Source organism: Eulemur rufifrons, chromosome 7 (genome assembly GCF_041146395.1).
Source record: "Eulemur rufifrons isolate Redbay chromosome 7, OSU_ERuf_1, whole genome shotgun sequence".
NCBI classification, from domain to species: Eukaryota; Metazoa; Chordata; class Mammalia; order Primates; family Lemuridae; genus Eulemur; species Eulemur rufifrons.
The window spans coordinates 208,247,783-208,266,445 of NC_090989.1; the positions used below are offsets into that span (position 1 = coordinate 208,247,783).

Genomic DNA, 18,663 nt, shown 5'->3' on the forward strand with positions numbered 1-18,663 from the left:
AGATGAAAGAGACCATTTCATTCAGAATTCAATCAATTCTTGAAGGTGCTGCAATGGCAAGTTTGTTCATCTCCTGGTAAACAATCAGATTTTATTTTTGTTTTTGTTTGTTTTTCCTTCTTTTCTCAGCAGCTACAATTAAGTCAACGTGGTGATTTCGCAGGAGCAGTGACCCGGCTGTGTGGGAAGGGTGCGTGTGAGCAAGGCCTCCGGCTCCTGCCTGGATTCTCTCATCATGGATTCCCGGGAGGGAAGGTGAGTGCCCTGCAGGGCCTCCGTGGGTCCTGAGCCCCAACCTTCCCCAGCCTGAGTGCAGAGTGTGAGCACGTCCTCTTTCCTCAGGGGAGCCCTGCCTCCCGACTCCAGGGACTCTTTCCTGGGAGGAGGCGTGGGTGTGGGCTGGAGAGGCTGCCCCAGGCCAGCCTGGAGACCCTATGACTAGCTCCCGGTGTTTGCTGTGCCCTGTGCCCAGTGCTTGTTAGGACTGGGCTGCGAGGACACCACCCAGCAGACGTGGGTCATTTAGAGACTCCACAAGGAGGCATCACTCAGCTCTGGGTTAGGGGCACAACTGGATGACCCTCAGGGAAGTCTGATAGAAAATGGTGAGTGTAGGTCTCTGAAAACAGGTGTGGGGGAAGAAAGGCTGGGGGAGGGGTGCCTAGGGGATCTGCAGAGCCAGTGACAGAGGGACCCAGGACGAGACAGGGCCTGGGTGGGTCAACAGGGACTTTGCATGAGTCTATTAAAGGAATTCACCTTCAGTGCTGGATCCTCATGGTGATTATTAGTTTTCCGTCAGTATCACGTCTGGGCACTTGTGTCTCTATGGCCTGAAGGCTACTTTAGAGCCCATGTGTTTTTATACTCCACACTTCTCATCGCCTCCTGAGCACATACTGGCCTCCGTCCAAAAGCATGGACAGCAAGGAACAAGGCTGGGGGTGGAGGAAATGGGCAGCCCAGCACTGTCTTCCAAGGAGCTCTGCTTAATACATGGTCCAACAGAGCCTCTGACAACTGGAACCCCTAGGCAGTGCCTGGGCAGGTATCACAGAGGCATTTAGGAAGAGAGAGAAGAAATCAGTGTACTTCCCTAAATGCAGATGTTGCCTAGAGCATGCCACGCTGGTTCACAGCTCACCAAAGAATCTTTCCCAGTAAAGTTGTCCTTAAAAGATTTTTGAGTCAGGGAATAATCTCTGAGACTTGAGTCTAAGAACAATAGCAGTAACAACCTAACAACCACTACACATTCTAAAATAGCTGGAGAGAAATTCAATATGTGTGTGTGCAAAGATTTATTATTAATGTAACTCCAGGAAATGGCTGAGCTGGCATAGACCTAATTCCTTTCAGTTTAGAGATGCATGGCGTCTATAACACATAGGCCGTTCATGATGGCCTGGATGTCACTGTGAGCTTCTCTGAGCAATTGGTTAAGTGTATTTACTTACTTAAGGATAGAAATTGTAATTCATTGACCACTTTGTTTATCATTAGTATAGAACGTAAGAATGGGGAAAGTATTGCCACAGAAACTTTCTATTGAGTTTTTGGCAACTTCCCTCAAACTTTCTCAAACTAAATGTGAGCCTTTTCCTGTATCTGAATTTTTCCTTGGTAGGAACTTTAGTAATCAAACTTTTGCTGGAGAGTAGCATTATAGCTCCCTCGGAATTGTTCCCATTTCTCAGGCAATTGTTTTGTCTAACTTTTTTTAAAAAAATCATACTGAATTTGAAGTGCTGAAAGGAAGATAAGTTCTTTAGTCTGAATGATTAATAAGGATATTACAGAACAGAAAAGAGAAGACAGAAGTTGAAAAGCAAATGAAATTTTCCCTGGCACAAAAATCAAATTAGGTTTTTCTGAACTTCTGTTTTATAGGCACAGCCCTGAGGCTTTGTTCTGGTATCTTCCTTGCCCATTTTGCTCCTTTTATGGTCACAGCTACTTCTGGGTAAGTTTCCTGACCCCTAAATCTTTTTCAAAGATTTAGCTCTTCCATAGTATCTAAAGGATTCTTCATAAACTTGGCTAAGTGAGCTACTATGCAAGCCTTTTCTGGATTTCCTTCTTTCAAGATATTGTAGCAGGACTCTTACTCAGTGTGTATTCCCGTGCAATACCAGCATGAGGAAAAGATTAAGAAATTTAAAAAAACAAGGTAAATATATTTACTGATAATGAACTTTAAGATACATTAGGGAATTAGTAATGACCTACTAAGTTGAATCATGAAATTTCCATGGGGTGAATCAACTTGGTTGAATACGGATGACGTCATCATAGAGTTCAACCTACAGACCACCTTGAGTCCCAACTCCCCTTCTCATTTTGTTTGTTTTTTGTTTGTTTTTTACTAATTCAGGGATTTATTCATGTTATTACTATATAGAAATTTGCATGGTAAAGGTTAACAGTAAATTCAGAAAATCCATTACTTCTGCAGAGGGAAGGTAATTCAAAAGGGAAAAGGTGTACAGGTGGCTTTAGCAATATTCTTTTGCTTCAGTTGGCAGTGGGTACTGAGGTGTAGGGGAGGGAAAAAAGGCTTCCTTCCACTGTCCTAAGTTTTTTGGTTGGGCTACAAATTAAGCTGACAAAAGACAGGTTAACAGGAAAAAAACATATTTAACTACATAGGCAAGGGACTCTCACACGGGTCAGATGACTGACGCTTATATATTAATATTACAGCATCTTCAGCTATAGAAGGAATGGGGGCAGGGGTTTGGGACTTTGGGTTGGTGGGGTGGGGGTTGTAGCCACATAAGTTCTGGGAAAGTGAGGGGAGAAAATAAATGATGAATAAAGCTTGTCTTGTTATGCAGATAGTCTCTCAGGTAACAAAAGTTCTCTCAGTGCAGCCCTCCCTAATACAGATTTATTTTAGGTATTTTGCATGGCTGGTGCAGTATTCAAGACTTGGTTAATGTTACATACTATATTAATAAGCCAAAGAAGAAAAAATCATTTTTGGTTATGTAAATTGATGCAGGAAAAAACATTTGACAAAATATAACACCATTTTATAATAAAAACTCTCAGACAACTAGGGAGAGAAGGGGACTTCCCAAACTTTATCAAGAGCATTTACCAAAAACCTATAGCCAACTCTTACCAGAAACCTACAGCTAACTCATATTTTGTGGTTAAAGACAATGTTTTCCCCCTTGGGTTAGAAACGAGGCAGAGATATCTGCTCTCACCATGCCTATTCAACAAAGAACTGAAAGTTCTAGCCAACACAAGCAGGCAAGAAAAAAAGTAAGGCATACGGATTAGAAAGGAAGAAATAAAACTGGCCCTGTTTGCATATTACATGATTGTCTATGAAAAATCTCAGAGAATCTACAAAAATCTTGTAGAAATAATAAATTACTTCAGCAAGTTCTCAGGATAAAAGCTCTATACTCCCAAACTCATCACATTACTATGTAATAATGAATATGTAGAAACTAAAATTAAAAACACAACACCTTTACAATTGTTCCAAAGAAAATGAAATACTTAAGCATATATCTGAAAAAACTTGTACATAATCTGTAGGGTGAAAATTACAAAATATTGATGAAAGAAAATGAAGGACGAACTAAATAAATTCATACACATGCCTTGTTCATGGTTTGAAAGTTTCACCCTAGCAAAGATGTCAGTTCTCTCCAAATTGATCTGTAGAGTTAATAAAATTCTTATCAAAACCTCAATGAGATTTTTTTGTGCACATAGATAAGCTTATTTTCAAATTTATATGAAAAAGTAGACCCTAGAATAGTTAATTCTTGAAAAAGAAGAATAAAATACATGAATGATTTTACTAGATATTAGGTTGAGTATATAGTTACAATAATCAGACAGTGTGATATTGGTAGAGAGATGAATACATAGATCAGTGGAACAAAATAAAGAACCCAGAAATTGACTCACGCAAATATGCCCAACTCATTTTTGACAAGGGTACAAAAGCAATGAAAGAGGAAGGAGTTGTCTTTTCAACAAATAGTGCCAGAGAAAATGGACATCCATAGCCTAAGAAATCTCAACTTAAACCTTATACCTTATACACACAAATTAACCTGAAATGGATCACAAACTTAACTGTAAAACATAATACTACAAGTTTTTAGAAAAAAAATCCTAGAAGAAAATCTTTGGGATCTTGGGCTAGACAAAAGTTCTTAGTTCTTATTCATAAGTGCCTTTTCATAAATTTTTATTTTCAATAATAGATCAATGGGTACCTTCACTTATTCTGAGAAAACGGACAAGTATTCAATGTGCTCTTTCAGGTCTATAGGCAAATCACATGGATTGATCATTCATTGTAAACGTATAGTTAGTTGATCAGTAGCAGAGCCATCTGTAGTAGAATATTTTCCTAACAGAAAAATTCTGTATATGATAATAAAATATTTGGAGGATTAAAAGGGGAACCAGGGGGTCAGGGTGAGCGGGAGATGCTGCCGGTGGGGGTGAGAAGGGAGGAAAGTTCCCAACCCAAGCACAGGCAAACCTGGCAGAAACTGCTGGAAGGAGACAGAAAAGTCACTCAGGCTTCAAGTCTACTGATTAATTGTAATGTGCCATGCTTTGTAGAATAAAGAAAACAGTGTTTTCCAGCAAAAACTAGAACAGGTATCACAAATCTAAGGATAGTTTCTTTATGACCAGTTTTTACACAGAAAGATGGAGGAAAGAGTAATATTTTTAAGTTTTATAGCTGGCTTTGGGGAAAAGGAGTTCTGGTTTTTATGACCCACCTTGGGGAAGAGGGGTTCTAGCATGTACAGCTATCCTTGAGGGAGAATGAGGGGCCAGAGACAGAAGGTCAGGGAGAAACATTTTCTTCTGAGGCCTTCATTTTGGGCTAGCTTTTTCTGAGCCCCAACATGGATTTGAATGCGTTTTCCAAAATTGGCTTAACTACCAAATTCTTTATTTGTTCTATTTTGATGTTATATAAACTCATAAATGTTACAATCACCAAGAAGATTTTGGTTCATTCACCCTCCCTCAAATACTGGCTCAGCTCACGTCCCTTGATTCCCATTGCTCAGAGTTTCCACCTCTGCCAGTGCTGAATTCCCAGTACAAGCTGTGGACTACACATTGATTTGGCTTCCCAGCTCTACCCTCTCAGAAAACCAGTGAAATATCAATGAGGAATGACATAAAAATGAGAAGACATTCACAGAAACACTTTTAAGTCAATTCATACTTTGAATACAGAGTGCTTCAATAATCAAGAATTTAACCACTGTTAAATTATCCATATGCTGATTAAGGGGGACAATGTTACCCTAGTAAAAGGAACATACACATGGTAGCCCATGAAACCAGTAGGGTGCTGTTAAACAGAGAGTCCCGCTTCAGAGATCGCCAGGTGTCACTTTTTTCAATTTTGTAATTTACAGTACTTCCTAAGACCCCTCTGTGCATGGATACATCAATGCATTATCTCATTTGATAACCATATCTCTGAGAGGAGGTTGCAAGATTTTCACACTTGCACTGAGTCTTCCAGTGACATCCCACTTCACCTTGACAAGTATATCTGACCACCCCACTGTGTTAGAGATGACAGGCTGTGTGAAATAATGGTATCCCTCCTGCAGAAGGTTGCTTGGGAATGTAGATAGTGTGCAGTGGATTGACGAGTGTAGACTCTTATTTAAATCCATTTTCTATGTCAAGTGATGTGTCCAAGGGATTGATTTTGGCATCAAAACCAAAATACTTCTCTTCCTGAACTTGTTCTTCAGACATTACCCTTCAGTAGCAAGTGCTGACAACTACAGATGCTGCCTTCACTAAAACTTGATTATTGATCAAATAATCTTATCTTGTACCCCCTGAAGTAATGCAGTGGGAGGAAGAGCTTCAGATCTACCCGTGCTTGGGGAGGGCTGCACTCACTGTAATTGCTTGGCCTGGCGACTAGGACTCTTTCTCAACATTTGCCAGTTTGTGAGCATGATCAATGGATTTGGATGTTAAGAATATTTATCTTATATTTAATTCTGCTCAATATTTTTAACACCCCTGCATTACTAAACAACAGTCTATTTTTTTTTTCTTTTCTGTCCCCAGAACTGCTTACATGATTCAAAACAAATATCTTCCATTGGGCCTTTCATATACGAAACTGTAGTTTAAAAAATAGTAAATCAGGCCGGGCGCGGTGGCTCACGCCTGTAATCCTAGCACTCTGGGAGGCCGAGGCGGGTGGATCGCTCGAGGTCAGGAGTTCGAGACCAGCCTGAGCAAGAGTGAGACCCCACCTCTACTAAAAATAGAAAGAAATTATATGGACAACTAAAATATATATATACAAAAAAAAATTAGCCGGGCATGGTGGCGCATGCCTGTAGTCCCAGCTACTCGGGAGGCTGAGGCAGTAGGATCGCTTAAGCCCAGGAGTTTGAGGTTGCTGTGAGCTAGGCTGACGCCACGGCACTCACTCTAGCCCGGGCAACAGAGTGAGACTCTGTCTCAAAAAAAAAAAAAAAAAAAAAAAAAAAAATAGTAAATCAAACTACTGCCTACCACTACTATTATACTTCAGAATTTTGGCGCCTGTCTTTCAAAAACAACAGGATACATGCAACCATTAGGTGGAAAGGTAAACCACTGCATTCTTAACCACAGTGGTTCTTGGGTAAGGTGTGTGCTGCAGTTCCCCAGGCCCTGCCTGAGGTCCCTGCTGCTGGTTCCCACACCCCTCAGCCCTGCTGGCCCTGGCGGGCCCTGAAGTCCTGCATTCTAACTGGCCCTGAGCTCCCATCTTCCCCAACCCACCCAACCTTTCATGTGTCCCTCCTGCACCACAGCTCTGTGGTTTCTGCAGGCAATTGGGAAATGGTCCACTTCCTTCTGTGTTTCCCACCTTCTGCCTGTGAAAGGGACACTGATCAGAGGTCACTGTTTCAGAGTCTGGGGAAATGGCTCTTCTGGAGTTTGTGGCTCTCACTTTCTGGACAAATAAATGTGGTTGCCTGATGGAGCCCAGAGCCCATGGTTGTGTTGCATTCTGGGTCCGTTCCCTTAAAAATACCAGTGTTTCTGCAAGATTTCTGTCATTCTCCCAGTCAGTAAAATGCTTTATGAGCATTTTTTCTGCGGCTCCAGTATGTTTATTAATATATTCATTTATTTGCCAATGATATGCATGCATTGTGGTTCTGTAATTGATATGTATGACAATACTTCTGTATATATTTTATGAACTGTATTATATATATATGTAAACCTCAGAAGAATGAGATGAAAAAGAACCTAAATGGAGCTCTAACGTTTTCTCTCTACACTTCAGCATGCTGTGTTGCCCTTCCTACTGGGGAAAGCCCACCCCGGGCCCCACCACCAAGGTACCTCATGCCTGTTAATTGAAGGCAGGGTGGGACAACATGGGGACGACTGCTCCAGAAATGATTTTGTCTGCTTTTGCCTCCACTCCTTATCTGTGATAACCATCTTAAATTGCAGGTGTGTTCAGGATTCAGGGAAAGGTATCCTTTCCAAGATGGAGTCTGTCCCACAGGGAGAAGTGGAACGCACTAATGCACTGTTTTCATGGAAGTTGTAAAGTCAAATTTCCTTTGCTTATCTTTAGTTTCCTCTTAAACCATACCATGATTAAAAATAAGACTGCTATTAAGAGAGTTACCACACTATGAAATAAGTCATTATCTAAATGACAAAGTGGCTTTTTTTTTTTGCTGAAATAATGATATGCATCCTGACCTGGTGGTGGTAGAAATAATTTCCTGTCAGGCTATCACCTGCCTCACAGATGAAGGGGCTTCTCCCCCATGGGCTGGATGATGTGGTGGGGGAAGCATCGGTTTGAGTCAGAAGATGTGGGAACCAAGCGCATGTGTGGTTGGGGGATATCTCAGGGTCCCCATTTGTCAATCAGGTTACTGGGATAGAGGACAGGCCATAGTTACTGTTTTGACAGTGGCTCTTCATCTTCCTCCCCTCCTTCTTCTTCATCTAAAATCACCCCTAAGTCCCTATACAATGAGGGATGGTATGGAGTGAGCTGGGGGTGAAGCGTGGTGTCGCCACTGAGCAAATGGGACCACCACCCAGTGCTTCTTCTGCCAAGGTCTGCTTCCTGCTTGGCTTACACACACGTCTGTCAGATGTGCTGACCATCGTGAACCTGCACCAGTGTGTCCTTGATCAGCCTTCTGCGGACCCTCCCATCAGACAGCCTCCTGGGAGTCCTTCCATTTAACAGCCAATAAAATATGTAGTTACTTGACAGGGGAGAATAGCTCAGCTTCCTACCTGAAGCTTCCATCTTCTCTTTTACTTACAAAAGTTCAAGAGAATGTAATCATTTTTCCAGAAAATATTTTTCCTGGTTATTTGGTTTGGCTTCATGCTCCATTCCAAGGGGAATAAGAGTGACTATAGAACTTTACAAGCCACATTTCCCATAAATCACTTCTGTAAAAATATTTTGGCCCACAGGTCTTACCAAAAAAAAAAAAAAAAATAGGAAGAAAAAGCTTAGATGACAGACCTGCGTCGCCTATGTTTCCTTTGTCATGGTACCAGGATGAGATGAGGTGGTCATGTTTTCCTATGAAAGACACTAGCATTTCCTAAATCCTCATCTATTTTCCCAGAAGTTCCATTAATTTATATCTTTTTCTAGAATATAGTTTCATCTTATTTAAAGACATGATTTAGGCATACGGGCTGATACTTCCAAAAAGAAAATATCATTCCCATGATTGTGGGACACTGTGGATGTGGTTGTTCTTAGGGGAATGTTGAGTTATTCTGGTCACTTGATATTATTGACTGGACATTACAGGTCACTGGAATGGCCACCTTGCATAATTCTATGAACATAATAAGAAAATCTCACACAGGGAGCAAATTTCAAAAAGCTAATAGCTATAATTGTGTAAGATACATTACTATTTGACTGTGTTATTCTTAATTTAAAAAATAGATATACAACCTCAGAGCCCTCCCATTAGCTCAACCCTACCTTGTTAGAGAAGGCACCTTGACCCTGTCATCCCAATGAGTAATCTAAGACACTTCATTAGAGATAGACACTTGACATCTGTTTTTATCTTAAGATAACAGGATTCTATGAACAGTGAGAAATATATAGTCTCAACTAAGTGCACAATTTGTCAAGTGTTAGGGATATACTGAGACCTTTATCATTATTATCATAAAAATGTTGGTTAAATATATATATTTTTTAATTTAACAAATGTTAAAATGTCAATTCCCAAGTAATTTGGGACAATGTATATCTGAAGGACAAATTCAATTATATATTTTCTAAGATTTCAAAATTATTTTAATCAATGTGTCCTTTTTGTCACCCTGCAATGAATATAAAACAGAGCCTGACTGCCTGAATCTTGGGAAATGTATATTTCTTGGAATTATTTTAAAAAGAAGACAGAATAATGGCCAAGAAACATATGAAAAAATGCTCAACATCTTTAATCATCAGGGAAATGCAAATCAAAACCACAATGAGATATCACTTATCTCCAGTGAGAATGGCCTTTATCAAAAAGTCCCAAAACAATAAATGTTGGCATGGATGCAGAGAGATAGGAACACTCATACACTGCTGGTGGGACTGCAAACTAGTGCAACCCCTGTGGAAAACAATATGGAGATACCTTAAAGAGATACAAGTAGATCTACTGTTTGATCCAGCAATCCTATTGCTGGGCATCTACCCAAAAGAACAAAAGACATTCTATAAAAAAGTCATCTGCACTCAAATGTTTATAGCAGCACAATTCACAATTGCAAAGATGTGGAAACAACCCAAGTGCCCATCACTGCAAGAATGGATTAATAAAATGTGGTATATGTATACCATGGAGTACTCTTCAGCTACAAGAAACAATGGTGATATAGCACCTCTTATATTTTCCTGGATAGAGCTAGAACCCATCCTACTAAGTGAAGTATCCTAAGAATGGAAAAATAAGCACCACATGTACTCACCATCAAACTGGTTTCACTGATCAACACCTAAGTGGACATGTAGGAATAACATTTATCGGGAGTCAGGCAGGTTTGAAGGGGGAGGAGGGGTGGGAATATACACACATATACCCGATGCACACGTTTGGGGAATGGACACACTTGAAGTTCTGACTGCGGGGCGGGGGGCGGCAAAGGCAATATACGTAACCTAAACATTTGTATCCCCATAATATGCAGAAATAAAAAAAAATGAATTCTTCTAAATAGTTCAGCAGGTTAAGATGATTTAGCTGAACATTAGGATTAGGATTTTATCATACTCTGCTACTACACATGGAAACGTGTAGTACCATCTGAGGGCACTGTCACATTTTGAGGAGCAAAAATAAACAATGTCAGTTAATTATTTAATTTTTACTATCAATTTGTTAAAAGTTCTAATAGAAATAGCGCTAGAAATATGTCTCATTTATGAAAAATCTTCCTATGCTTGCTAATGTAGCTTGTTTCATTTTAAAAAATAAGGCAAACTTCACAAACCTGACACAACCTGTCATGTGCAAAATATCATGCCAGCTGCACAGCCCCACAGGAGCTAGTGGGAGGCAAATGCATCTTTGCAGGTTTATCTCCTCTGGAGTCCATTTGCCGAGGGCTCCTTTCTTCACATTTCCAGAGTAAAATCAGTCATTTTGAGTGCAGGGATTTGTGCCCAATAAAATAATGTGGCCCCTAATGTCATTTGACTGGATGATTACTAAAAGTAGACCAAGAAGATAATTTTCGCTCACTAGATAGTGACAGTTTTGCTTGCTTTCAAAGTTTGGGATTTTTCTAAACTGTGGGTCAGAGCTCAAGCTAATGAAATTTTGTGAAGGAAAAGATTTTCCAGATTTATATGTGCAATCTGTGATTTTTTTCAGAAGAAAGAAAAGTAATAAGATTAGAAAAGAAAAAAATACACAAGCATTCTCTCCAGGGAGCACGGCAAATCTCTGAGATTCTCTCCTGTGCTGCCAGTTTGCCAAGTGCTGTCAGAGCCATGAAGAAGGACCTGTCACCGGGTGGCTGATCAGGATCCTAAGGATAGATATGAGGTCTCTGTCAGAGGTCTCAGTGTAAGGTCTCTCAGTGTTGGTCTCTGACAGAGGATGTGGGGTGTCTCAGTGTGAGTCTCTGTCAGAGGTCTCTGTGGGAATCCCTACCAGAAGGGTCTGTGGAGGTCTCTCAGTGTAGGTCTGTCAGAGGTCTCTGTGTGGGTCTCTGTCAGAAGTCTATGTGGGGATCCCTGTCAGTGTTCTCTGTGGAAGCGTCTGTCAGAAGTCTCTGTGGAGGAATCTCAGTGTGGGTCTGTAAGGCAAATGCATTTGTATAGGCAATAGGTTCTTAAGCCAAACTAAAATGATTGCTGGCGTGTCTTCTGCCGGCCTTTAAGTCAGCATGGTTACGTAACCATGATGTCACCTCCTATGTGAATCACGCCTTTGCTTGGCATGTTGCCATGATTGTTCTGAGCCATATAAAAGCGCTCACCATGTTCTTGCGGTGGGTTACATCCCCCCGGCAATAAAAGAACATATTTCCTTTACCCACTACTGCTTGTCTCTTCTTTCAATTCCCAGAAACCTGCTCCGGTACCTTCGCTGGCCGCAGAGCCCCCTCCCCACAGAGTCTCTGTCAGACATCTCTGTGTGGGTCTCTGTCAGTGTTCTCTATGTGGGTTTCTGTCAGAGGTCTCTGTGTGGGGTTCTGTCAGAAGTCTCTGGGGCTGTCTGTCACAGGCACCTATGAGGGTCTCTGTCAGAGGTATCTCTGGGAGTCTCTAAGTTTGAGTCACTGTCAAAGGTCTCTATTTGGGTCTCTCTCAGAGATTTCTATGAGGGTCTCTTAGGTGGGTCTCTGTCAGAGGTCTCTGCAAGTCTTTGTGTGAATGGCTATCAGAGGTCTCTCTGGAGATCTCTGTGGGAGTCTCTGACAGAGGTCTCTGTGGGGGTCTCAGTGAGAGGTCTGTGTCAGAGGTCTCTGTGGTGGTCTTTCAGGGTCCCTCTTTGTCATAGGTCCTTGTGGGAGTTTTTCACTGTGATTGTCAAAATTCTCTGTGGGGATCTCTGTCAGAGGTCTGTTGTGGATTCTTTGTCAGAGGTCTCGGGGAGTCTCTGTAGATATCTCTGTCAGAGTTCTTAATTTGTGTATCTAATAGAGCTCTTGGTTGGTCTCGATGGAGGTCTCTGATATCGTCTCTGTGTCATCAGAGTTCTTATTATGAGGTCTATCACTGAGTATCTCTGTCAGAGGTCTCTGTGTGGGTCTCTGTGAGGTCTTTGTGAGAGGTCCCAATGGAGGTCTGTCAGAGCTGTGTTGGGGATCTCTTTCCAAGGTCTCTGTGAGAGGTCTCTGTGGAGGTTTCCCACTTGGGGTCTCTGCCAGAGGTCTCTATTTGGGTCTCTCTCAGAGATTTCTATAAGGATCTCTTAGCATAGGTCTCTGTCAGAGGTCTGTTTTGGAGTCTCTGTTAGAGGTCTCTATAGGTGTCTCTGTCAGAGTTCTCTATGGGCATATCTGTCACAGTTCTCTCTGGGGGTCTCTGTCAATGTCTCTGCCATCTTTGTGGGGGTCTTTCTGTGGGGGTCTCTGTCAGGGGTCTCTGTGGAGGTCTCTCTGTAAGGTCACTGCTCAGCTCCAGCATTCCCAGGCCCTGGCTCCCCTTGCTGCTATGCCCCTGTTGGCTTCCCTGTCCCCAGCGGACACGGGACAGGCTCTAGGAGCAGCCCAGGCACAACACTGGCCCTCCAAGTACCCCAGCTCTGGGAGCAGCATTGAGGCCACATGTCTGTGAAGGTCACCAGACTGTGATACCACAAGCACCTGAGTCCTGTCTTTTCTACCAGTCCTCTCTAGAATTCCAGAGGTGACAGTGCACAGGCTGGTCACATATGCAGTGAGAAAAGCCACCTTCCTACAAAGGCTTTGTGCCCCTTGGTCTAGCCCTCTGCCATGGGGCTGCTGCCTGACCCCCTTGGCCTATGGGTGCACTGGGCAGTCACTGTTTAGAGTGCCAGGTGAGCTCTGCCATCCTCCTGGTTGCCACCTCTTCAATTCTTCTCCCACACTCCACCCTCATCCTCTGTCTGCCACCATCAGATGGTTCCCCATTCTGGTCACACCAGAGGGGAAAGCGGGTGGCCAGGAGGGCAGACGAGGCCCTCGCACCTCCTGCTGCGCCCACCCAGACCGGCCCTGTCTTGGCCGCTGCTTTCAAAGGGAGGAAGGTGGAGGATGGGAGGGGCACGCTCCTGTCACCAAGGCTGAGCCCAGAGGGGCCAGCAGGGACCATCTCTTGGACTTGGCTCTGGGCTGCCTCTCCAATCCTTCAGCAGGCTCTGGGCAGGGTCGTCTGTTCCTCACCAGGAAAGTCATGGGGGCCAGATCTCTCTGCCCCTGCACCCAGGGCCAGCACCTCCACCCTGAAACTTCCTGACCCACTTCAGGCAGTGTGAGGCTGCCTGGCTCCCACATTCCTGCAGCCTGAGGGGAATTTCCCCACTTAGAGGCCTCTGTAAACCCATCCCCCACCACTGCACAAAGTTCGTGTAGAGGGAAAGCCTGGGCAAAAACAGTGTGAGTCAGATCCCGGGGTGGGGTGTCCACAGGGTTTGCCAGTCCTGACGGTCCTGAAGTCTCTCTGTAATGACCAAGTTATGAAAAGAAGGTGCAGTGCGGGACCTGGGGTGACAGAGCATCTGCCAGCTGGTCAGCCTCCCCATGCCTGTCCCGCCCAGAAGCCACACCCAGGCAGAGCGAATGCTGACCCCTTCCCTGCAACCCAGCATCCCACACGGAAGCCACTACCTCTGATGAGAAAAACACATTTATTTGGCCCATGTTCTTGATAAGAAGAAGCCATTAGCATATACCAGATGTGCTAACATGAGGCAAAACAGGTTTTCTCTGCCTGAATAAAATTTATTCTGTGAGAAAATTTTCCCATAAGGAAAGGCATAAAAGGCAGAATCTTGCTGACCGGACAAGTGTGTTGTCTAACGGAGAAGGTGGCCCGAAGCTCTTGCCACCCTTGGCCTATGCTGGCAGGGACTGGCCGGGAGCACAGGCTCCCTGGGTGGGGAGGCCCAATTGCTGTCCCTCTCTGTGACCCACTTGTTCTTGACAAGATAGCTGTGGCCCATGGGGGTGGGGTGACTGGAGGCTATATCTCTCATCACTCTCCTTTGCCCTCTGTGGTAGGGAACTTTGGGGTAGCATGAACGCCTATCTACTGGGGCCTGGGGTTCCTCTTTGCGGAAATTGAACTCCAGGGGACGATGTTCTTGCCTCAGCCCCAATTTGTCCACTAAAATCTGTCCGACACATGTGATGATTGCCCGGACCTCATCAGCCCTGATGTTCATAGATGACCTTGTGGCTTGCCCTGGGCTCTGGGCAGTGGCTGGCACAGGCTTGCCTTTCGGCAGGGGATCTTCCTGCTCTTTGCCCTTCTTACTGGGCTTGAGGCGCTGCAGAAAACGATTGATCTTTTCTCCGAAGTAGCTTTCTGGAGGTGCCTGTCCCTTCTCTTGTGGTAACTGAGAGTATTTGTTCCCAGGGGTTTCTCTTTCCCTGACCTGAGCAGGGCGACTCATCCCACTGGATTGGAAGGGCCTTGGTCCTGCAGACCTTGGTTCATGCTCCCTTGGTTTGGGCCTCCTACTGCTCTCTCTCTTGTCAGTAGGGCCACACATATTGCTCTGAGTCTTCCAGGAGGCCCTCACTTTTGGGCTTCTGGGCTCCTGCTGTCCCTGGCTGCTCCCTCCATGCCAAGTGGGGTCACATAGCCCCTGAGAAGTTGATGCGTCCTTACTGGGCACACTCTGGGTACCAGACAGAGAGGCCTGGGAATTGGACTGAGGTTCCTGAGAAACCAACATGTCTGCTGTGGGGAGTATGTCGGTGTGACGGCCTTGAAAATGGAGGCCAGTGGCACAGTCTTGGAGGAGGACACCAGTGGCAGGGCCTTGAAACTGCTTCTCTGATTCTACCTCCACTTTGAATGAAAACTTACTCGTAACCTTTGTTTTCAGGCGTAGGTCTCCTGGATGCTGGGTACCAGAAATTCTAGAGAATGAGGAGCTTTTACTGGGCCCCAGAGACCCTGAACCCAGATTCACATTAATGGTTTGGGAGTCTGCCATCACACTGGCTCCCAGCATGACTTCCCAAGCAGGGGGCTTTTCCTCCTTGCCCTCTACTGGCTCCATGGTCTTCTCGGCCCTTGAACATTGGGACCCTACGCTGAGCCCCAGCATTGCTATGCTACTGCAAGGGACTCCTGAGGCCATGCTCTCCTTCTCCTCCTGTAGATCATGCCTGGCCATTGCTGGACTTGGACTTGGCTCTGGGCTGCCTCTCCCGGCCCCCAGGACAGTACTACTCTTCCACGTTCTGCTTCCAACGCTGCATGTGAGAGGCTGAGAAGGCCACCTTCCCTCCTGTCCATTGGCAGAGGCCTCTGAGTGCCCATGGTTGTCACCAGATTGGTCACCTCTCCGGTCCCTCTGGACTTTCTCACTCACAAGTGAGGGGGCAGAGAGAAAACCAGTCAGGGTGAGGACTGACTTTTTTGTTATCACCTTCTCTCCTGGACCTTTCCAAGGATGTTCTCCCAGAAAATTGGCAACCTCAGCTATGGAGCCATCCCCAAATTCACCAGTGGCCCAGGAGGGAAGGCTGGAGAATGGAAAGGGTGGGGTTTGACCCGCAAGATTTATGGGCTCCAGGGACTGGAGATTGGAACCCCACCTATGCCTCACACGAAACCTTATAATATGTGCTTCACGCATCTCTTGAGTGCAGGGATCAAGGAAAAAAGCTCCTGGGAGGTGTTCACATGGCATTTCTGACCCCTCAAGGATGCTAGATTTCTGGGCTTATGGTGGGTGTCAGACTTGAGAACAGTACAGCTGGCAGTGATCCTGGACTGATGCTCACACACAGGGACCGTGCCTTCCTTGATCTCCCCCACCTTCTGGTCCAATTGGAAATTCAGGGTTTTGTCAACCTGCTGCTTCTCTGGGCCCCTGGGTAGAGAATTTCCTGATTTATACCTCTGGAGCCTAATCCAGTCACTATCTGACTCCTCTTCCTCCTTGTCCTCCAGAACTTTCACCAAAGTATTTCTTGAACCTATGTATAGATAGATCTTCTGGGAACCTCTTCAGATCTTGCCCTAGGTTCCTGGTTGGGTCCTTGTCTTCTTTGACACTTATGGAACCCTCCTGAGAGAATCTTTCAGAGTGCCTGGAGCCCATCTTCTGTTCATCCTTGCTGCTTTTACCTGCAAATGCCCCATGCTTGTCTTCTGCCCCAGGCTGACCCCTCCCTGGGAATTCACCCTGAGGCTGCATCATGGGTGCTTGGGATCTGCAGGGAGGGCCCAACTGGTCTTTATCGGGGGTGAAACTCCTTTGAATATGTTGCTTGTGCTGCTCCTGGTGCTCAGGGATGATCGAATCTCTGAGAAGAACGGAGGCAGACTTGTGGCTCTGAGAATCCTCGCTATCCTGGGGAAGGTCTGGAGTGGGTTGGCTACAGGAGGCCCGAGAGTTTTTGAGCAGAGAGGATAACATTTGCCCCTTTCACCTCAGTCACTTCTGCAAGGGCCATTCCAGATGCTCACCTGCAGTTGGGATGAGGAATTGTGCCTTCTCCTGGGATGTAGGGCAAGTTGTTCTACAGCTTCCTGTAGGGTCCCCTTTACTCTGGGGTGGAGAGCAATATGGTACTTCTGGGGGAGCAGGAGACAGAGGGACCTGGCTGTGGATCTTATCCAAAGGTGGGGGCTGGGGCTGGGGCTTGGGCAAGGTTTGAGTCAAAGGCTGAGGCTGGGGCTTGGGCAAGGTTTCGGTCAAAGGCTGGGGCTGGGGCTTCGGGAAGATTTCAATCAAAGCCTGGGGCTGGGCCTCATGGTGGGGCCCAGGCTGGTCCTGGGGAAGTTGTGAAGGTTCTTCCCTCCAATTTTCTGAAGGAAAAAAGTCAGGGACTTCATTGAAGGAAACAAAGCGACGTGGTGGTTTTGTAGAAGGCTTCCTAGAGACCCAGGCAGCAGCTACCAGGGACTCGCTGTGCAGAGTTGGGAGGCCCCAGAAGAGCTGGCCGCATTTCTGCTGTAAGTGGTCACCCATGGCCTTCGGATGGGAGAGCTGCTGAGGATCCGGCAGCTGCTCTGGTTTCTCTTTCATGTTCCAGAAGAAGTATGGAGTTGTGGTGTCCCACTCCCAGCTCGGTGACTTTATCATATTCCCCAGAGAACCCTGCGGGTAATCGGGGCTCACTTGTTTCAGAAATGACCTATCCTTTTCTTTTTCCTTCCACAGCTTCAGTCCTGCTCTCTTGGTAATGAGCATTTCCAGGAGCTTCCGGACATCACAGTTGAGGAAAGCAGAGCCACCACCCTCTCTCTGCCTGTGTGTGGGGTCTCCCCAGAGCCAAGCGTCAGGTGGATGATGGAGAAGAGGCTCTTTCTGGGATTTGCTATGTGGCGAGGTGGGAAAGAAAAGGGCCTTGGCAGCTGCCCACCACCAGGAGAGGAAGAAAATGGTGCGTTCAAGGCCTAAGGTGGCCAAGACAGGAGGCACCGAACAAGAGTAACCTGGAGGTGAGCTCTCTGGGACAGTGCCTGGGGGGATTCTGATCAAGTCAGACTGGTCTTCTTGAGGTTGTACTGGCAGGGTGGAGGCCAGAAGTGAAGGGCGCTGGGCCAGGAGAGCCGGGGAAGCCAATGGGGATGAGGTGGCAGGAGAAGCATCTTCCGCACGCTCCCCAGGTGGCTGGTGGGCTCTGGCAGGTGCTGGTTTGCATACTTTCCCTGGGGGATCTGGACAGGAGAGCTGACAAAAGCCCCTTTTGTCCCGGAACTTTTCCAGGTGGCTGCAGAAGACAGGAGGCACAAGCTGCAGCAGGGGTGGGTGGGGCCAGGGTGTGGCCCAGGGCCCTCCACTGCCCCCATGCTGACTTCACAAAGCTCTGCCTCTCCCTGGACCCAGGGCTGTAGCCACATCCTGTCCCCATCCCATGGTCTCCCCCTCCCAGGTCAGCCCCAGGCCCCCGAGTCCTGTTCCAGGCCCTGGTAGGAAGGAGAACAAGGAGAGAAGGGGAGAGTGCCTCACCTCTGCAGAAGCAAAACCAGGTTCCGAGCCCCCTCCAGTTCCTCCAGGCAATCTCTACAAGCTGAAAATCAGGAGCCAGGTTAGGATGGGGAAGGGATGGGCCTGAGGATCTTGCAGGAGGCCGAGTGTCCCTCTAGAGCAGACTGGGGGGATTAGACCCTAGGGCACAAGCATCAGGGCTCAAGGCCATGTGACCCTGAGAGGGACAGCAGGAAGCTTGGTGTGCAGCACTTTATCATGTACAGAGTGCTCCCACATCCATCCCACAGGGGCCTCACACCTTCCCTGTGGGGGAGCAGACAGGGATTGCTCAAAGAAGAACCAACCTTAGCCAGGCTAAGCAGCTGTCCACAGTTGGGCCTGGAGGCCACACCGCCACATCCAGGCCCCTACTGGGCAGCACCCATTCTCGGCCCACCTGGCTTCATGCCCAGCCTGGGATCTGAGAAGAATCCTGGGTTCTGATATCCTTCCCTGGATGCCACCTCCGCCCACCTCAGGCCTTCAATGGACC

The 18,663-nt window shown here is 46.0% G+C and overlaps 1 long non-coding RNA gene across 1 annotated transcript; it reads left to right on the forward strand.

Moving 5' to 3' along the window:
• Positions 1 to 197: 197 nt before the first annotated feature.
• LOC138387169 (uncharacterized) lies at positions 198 to 17,418 on the forward strand. Its single transcript, XR_011233919.1, has 3 exons — positions 198 to 255; positions 1,891 to 1,963; positions 17,358 to 17,418. It is a non-coding gene; the product is annotated as an uncharacterized lncRNA (long non-coding RNA).
• The last annotated feature ends 1,245 nt before the right edge of the window (positions 17,419 to 18,663 follow it).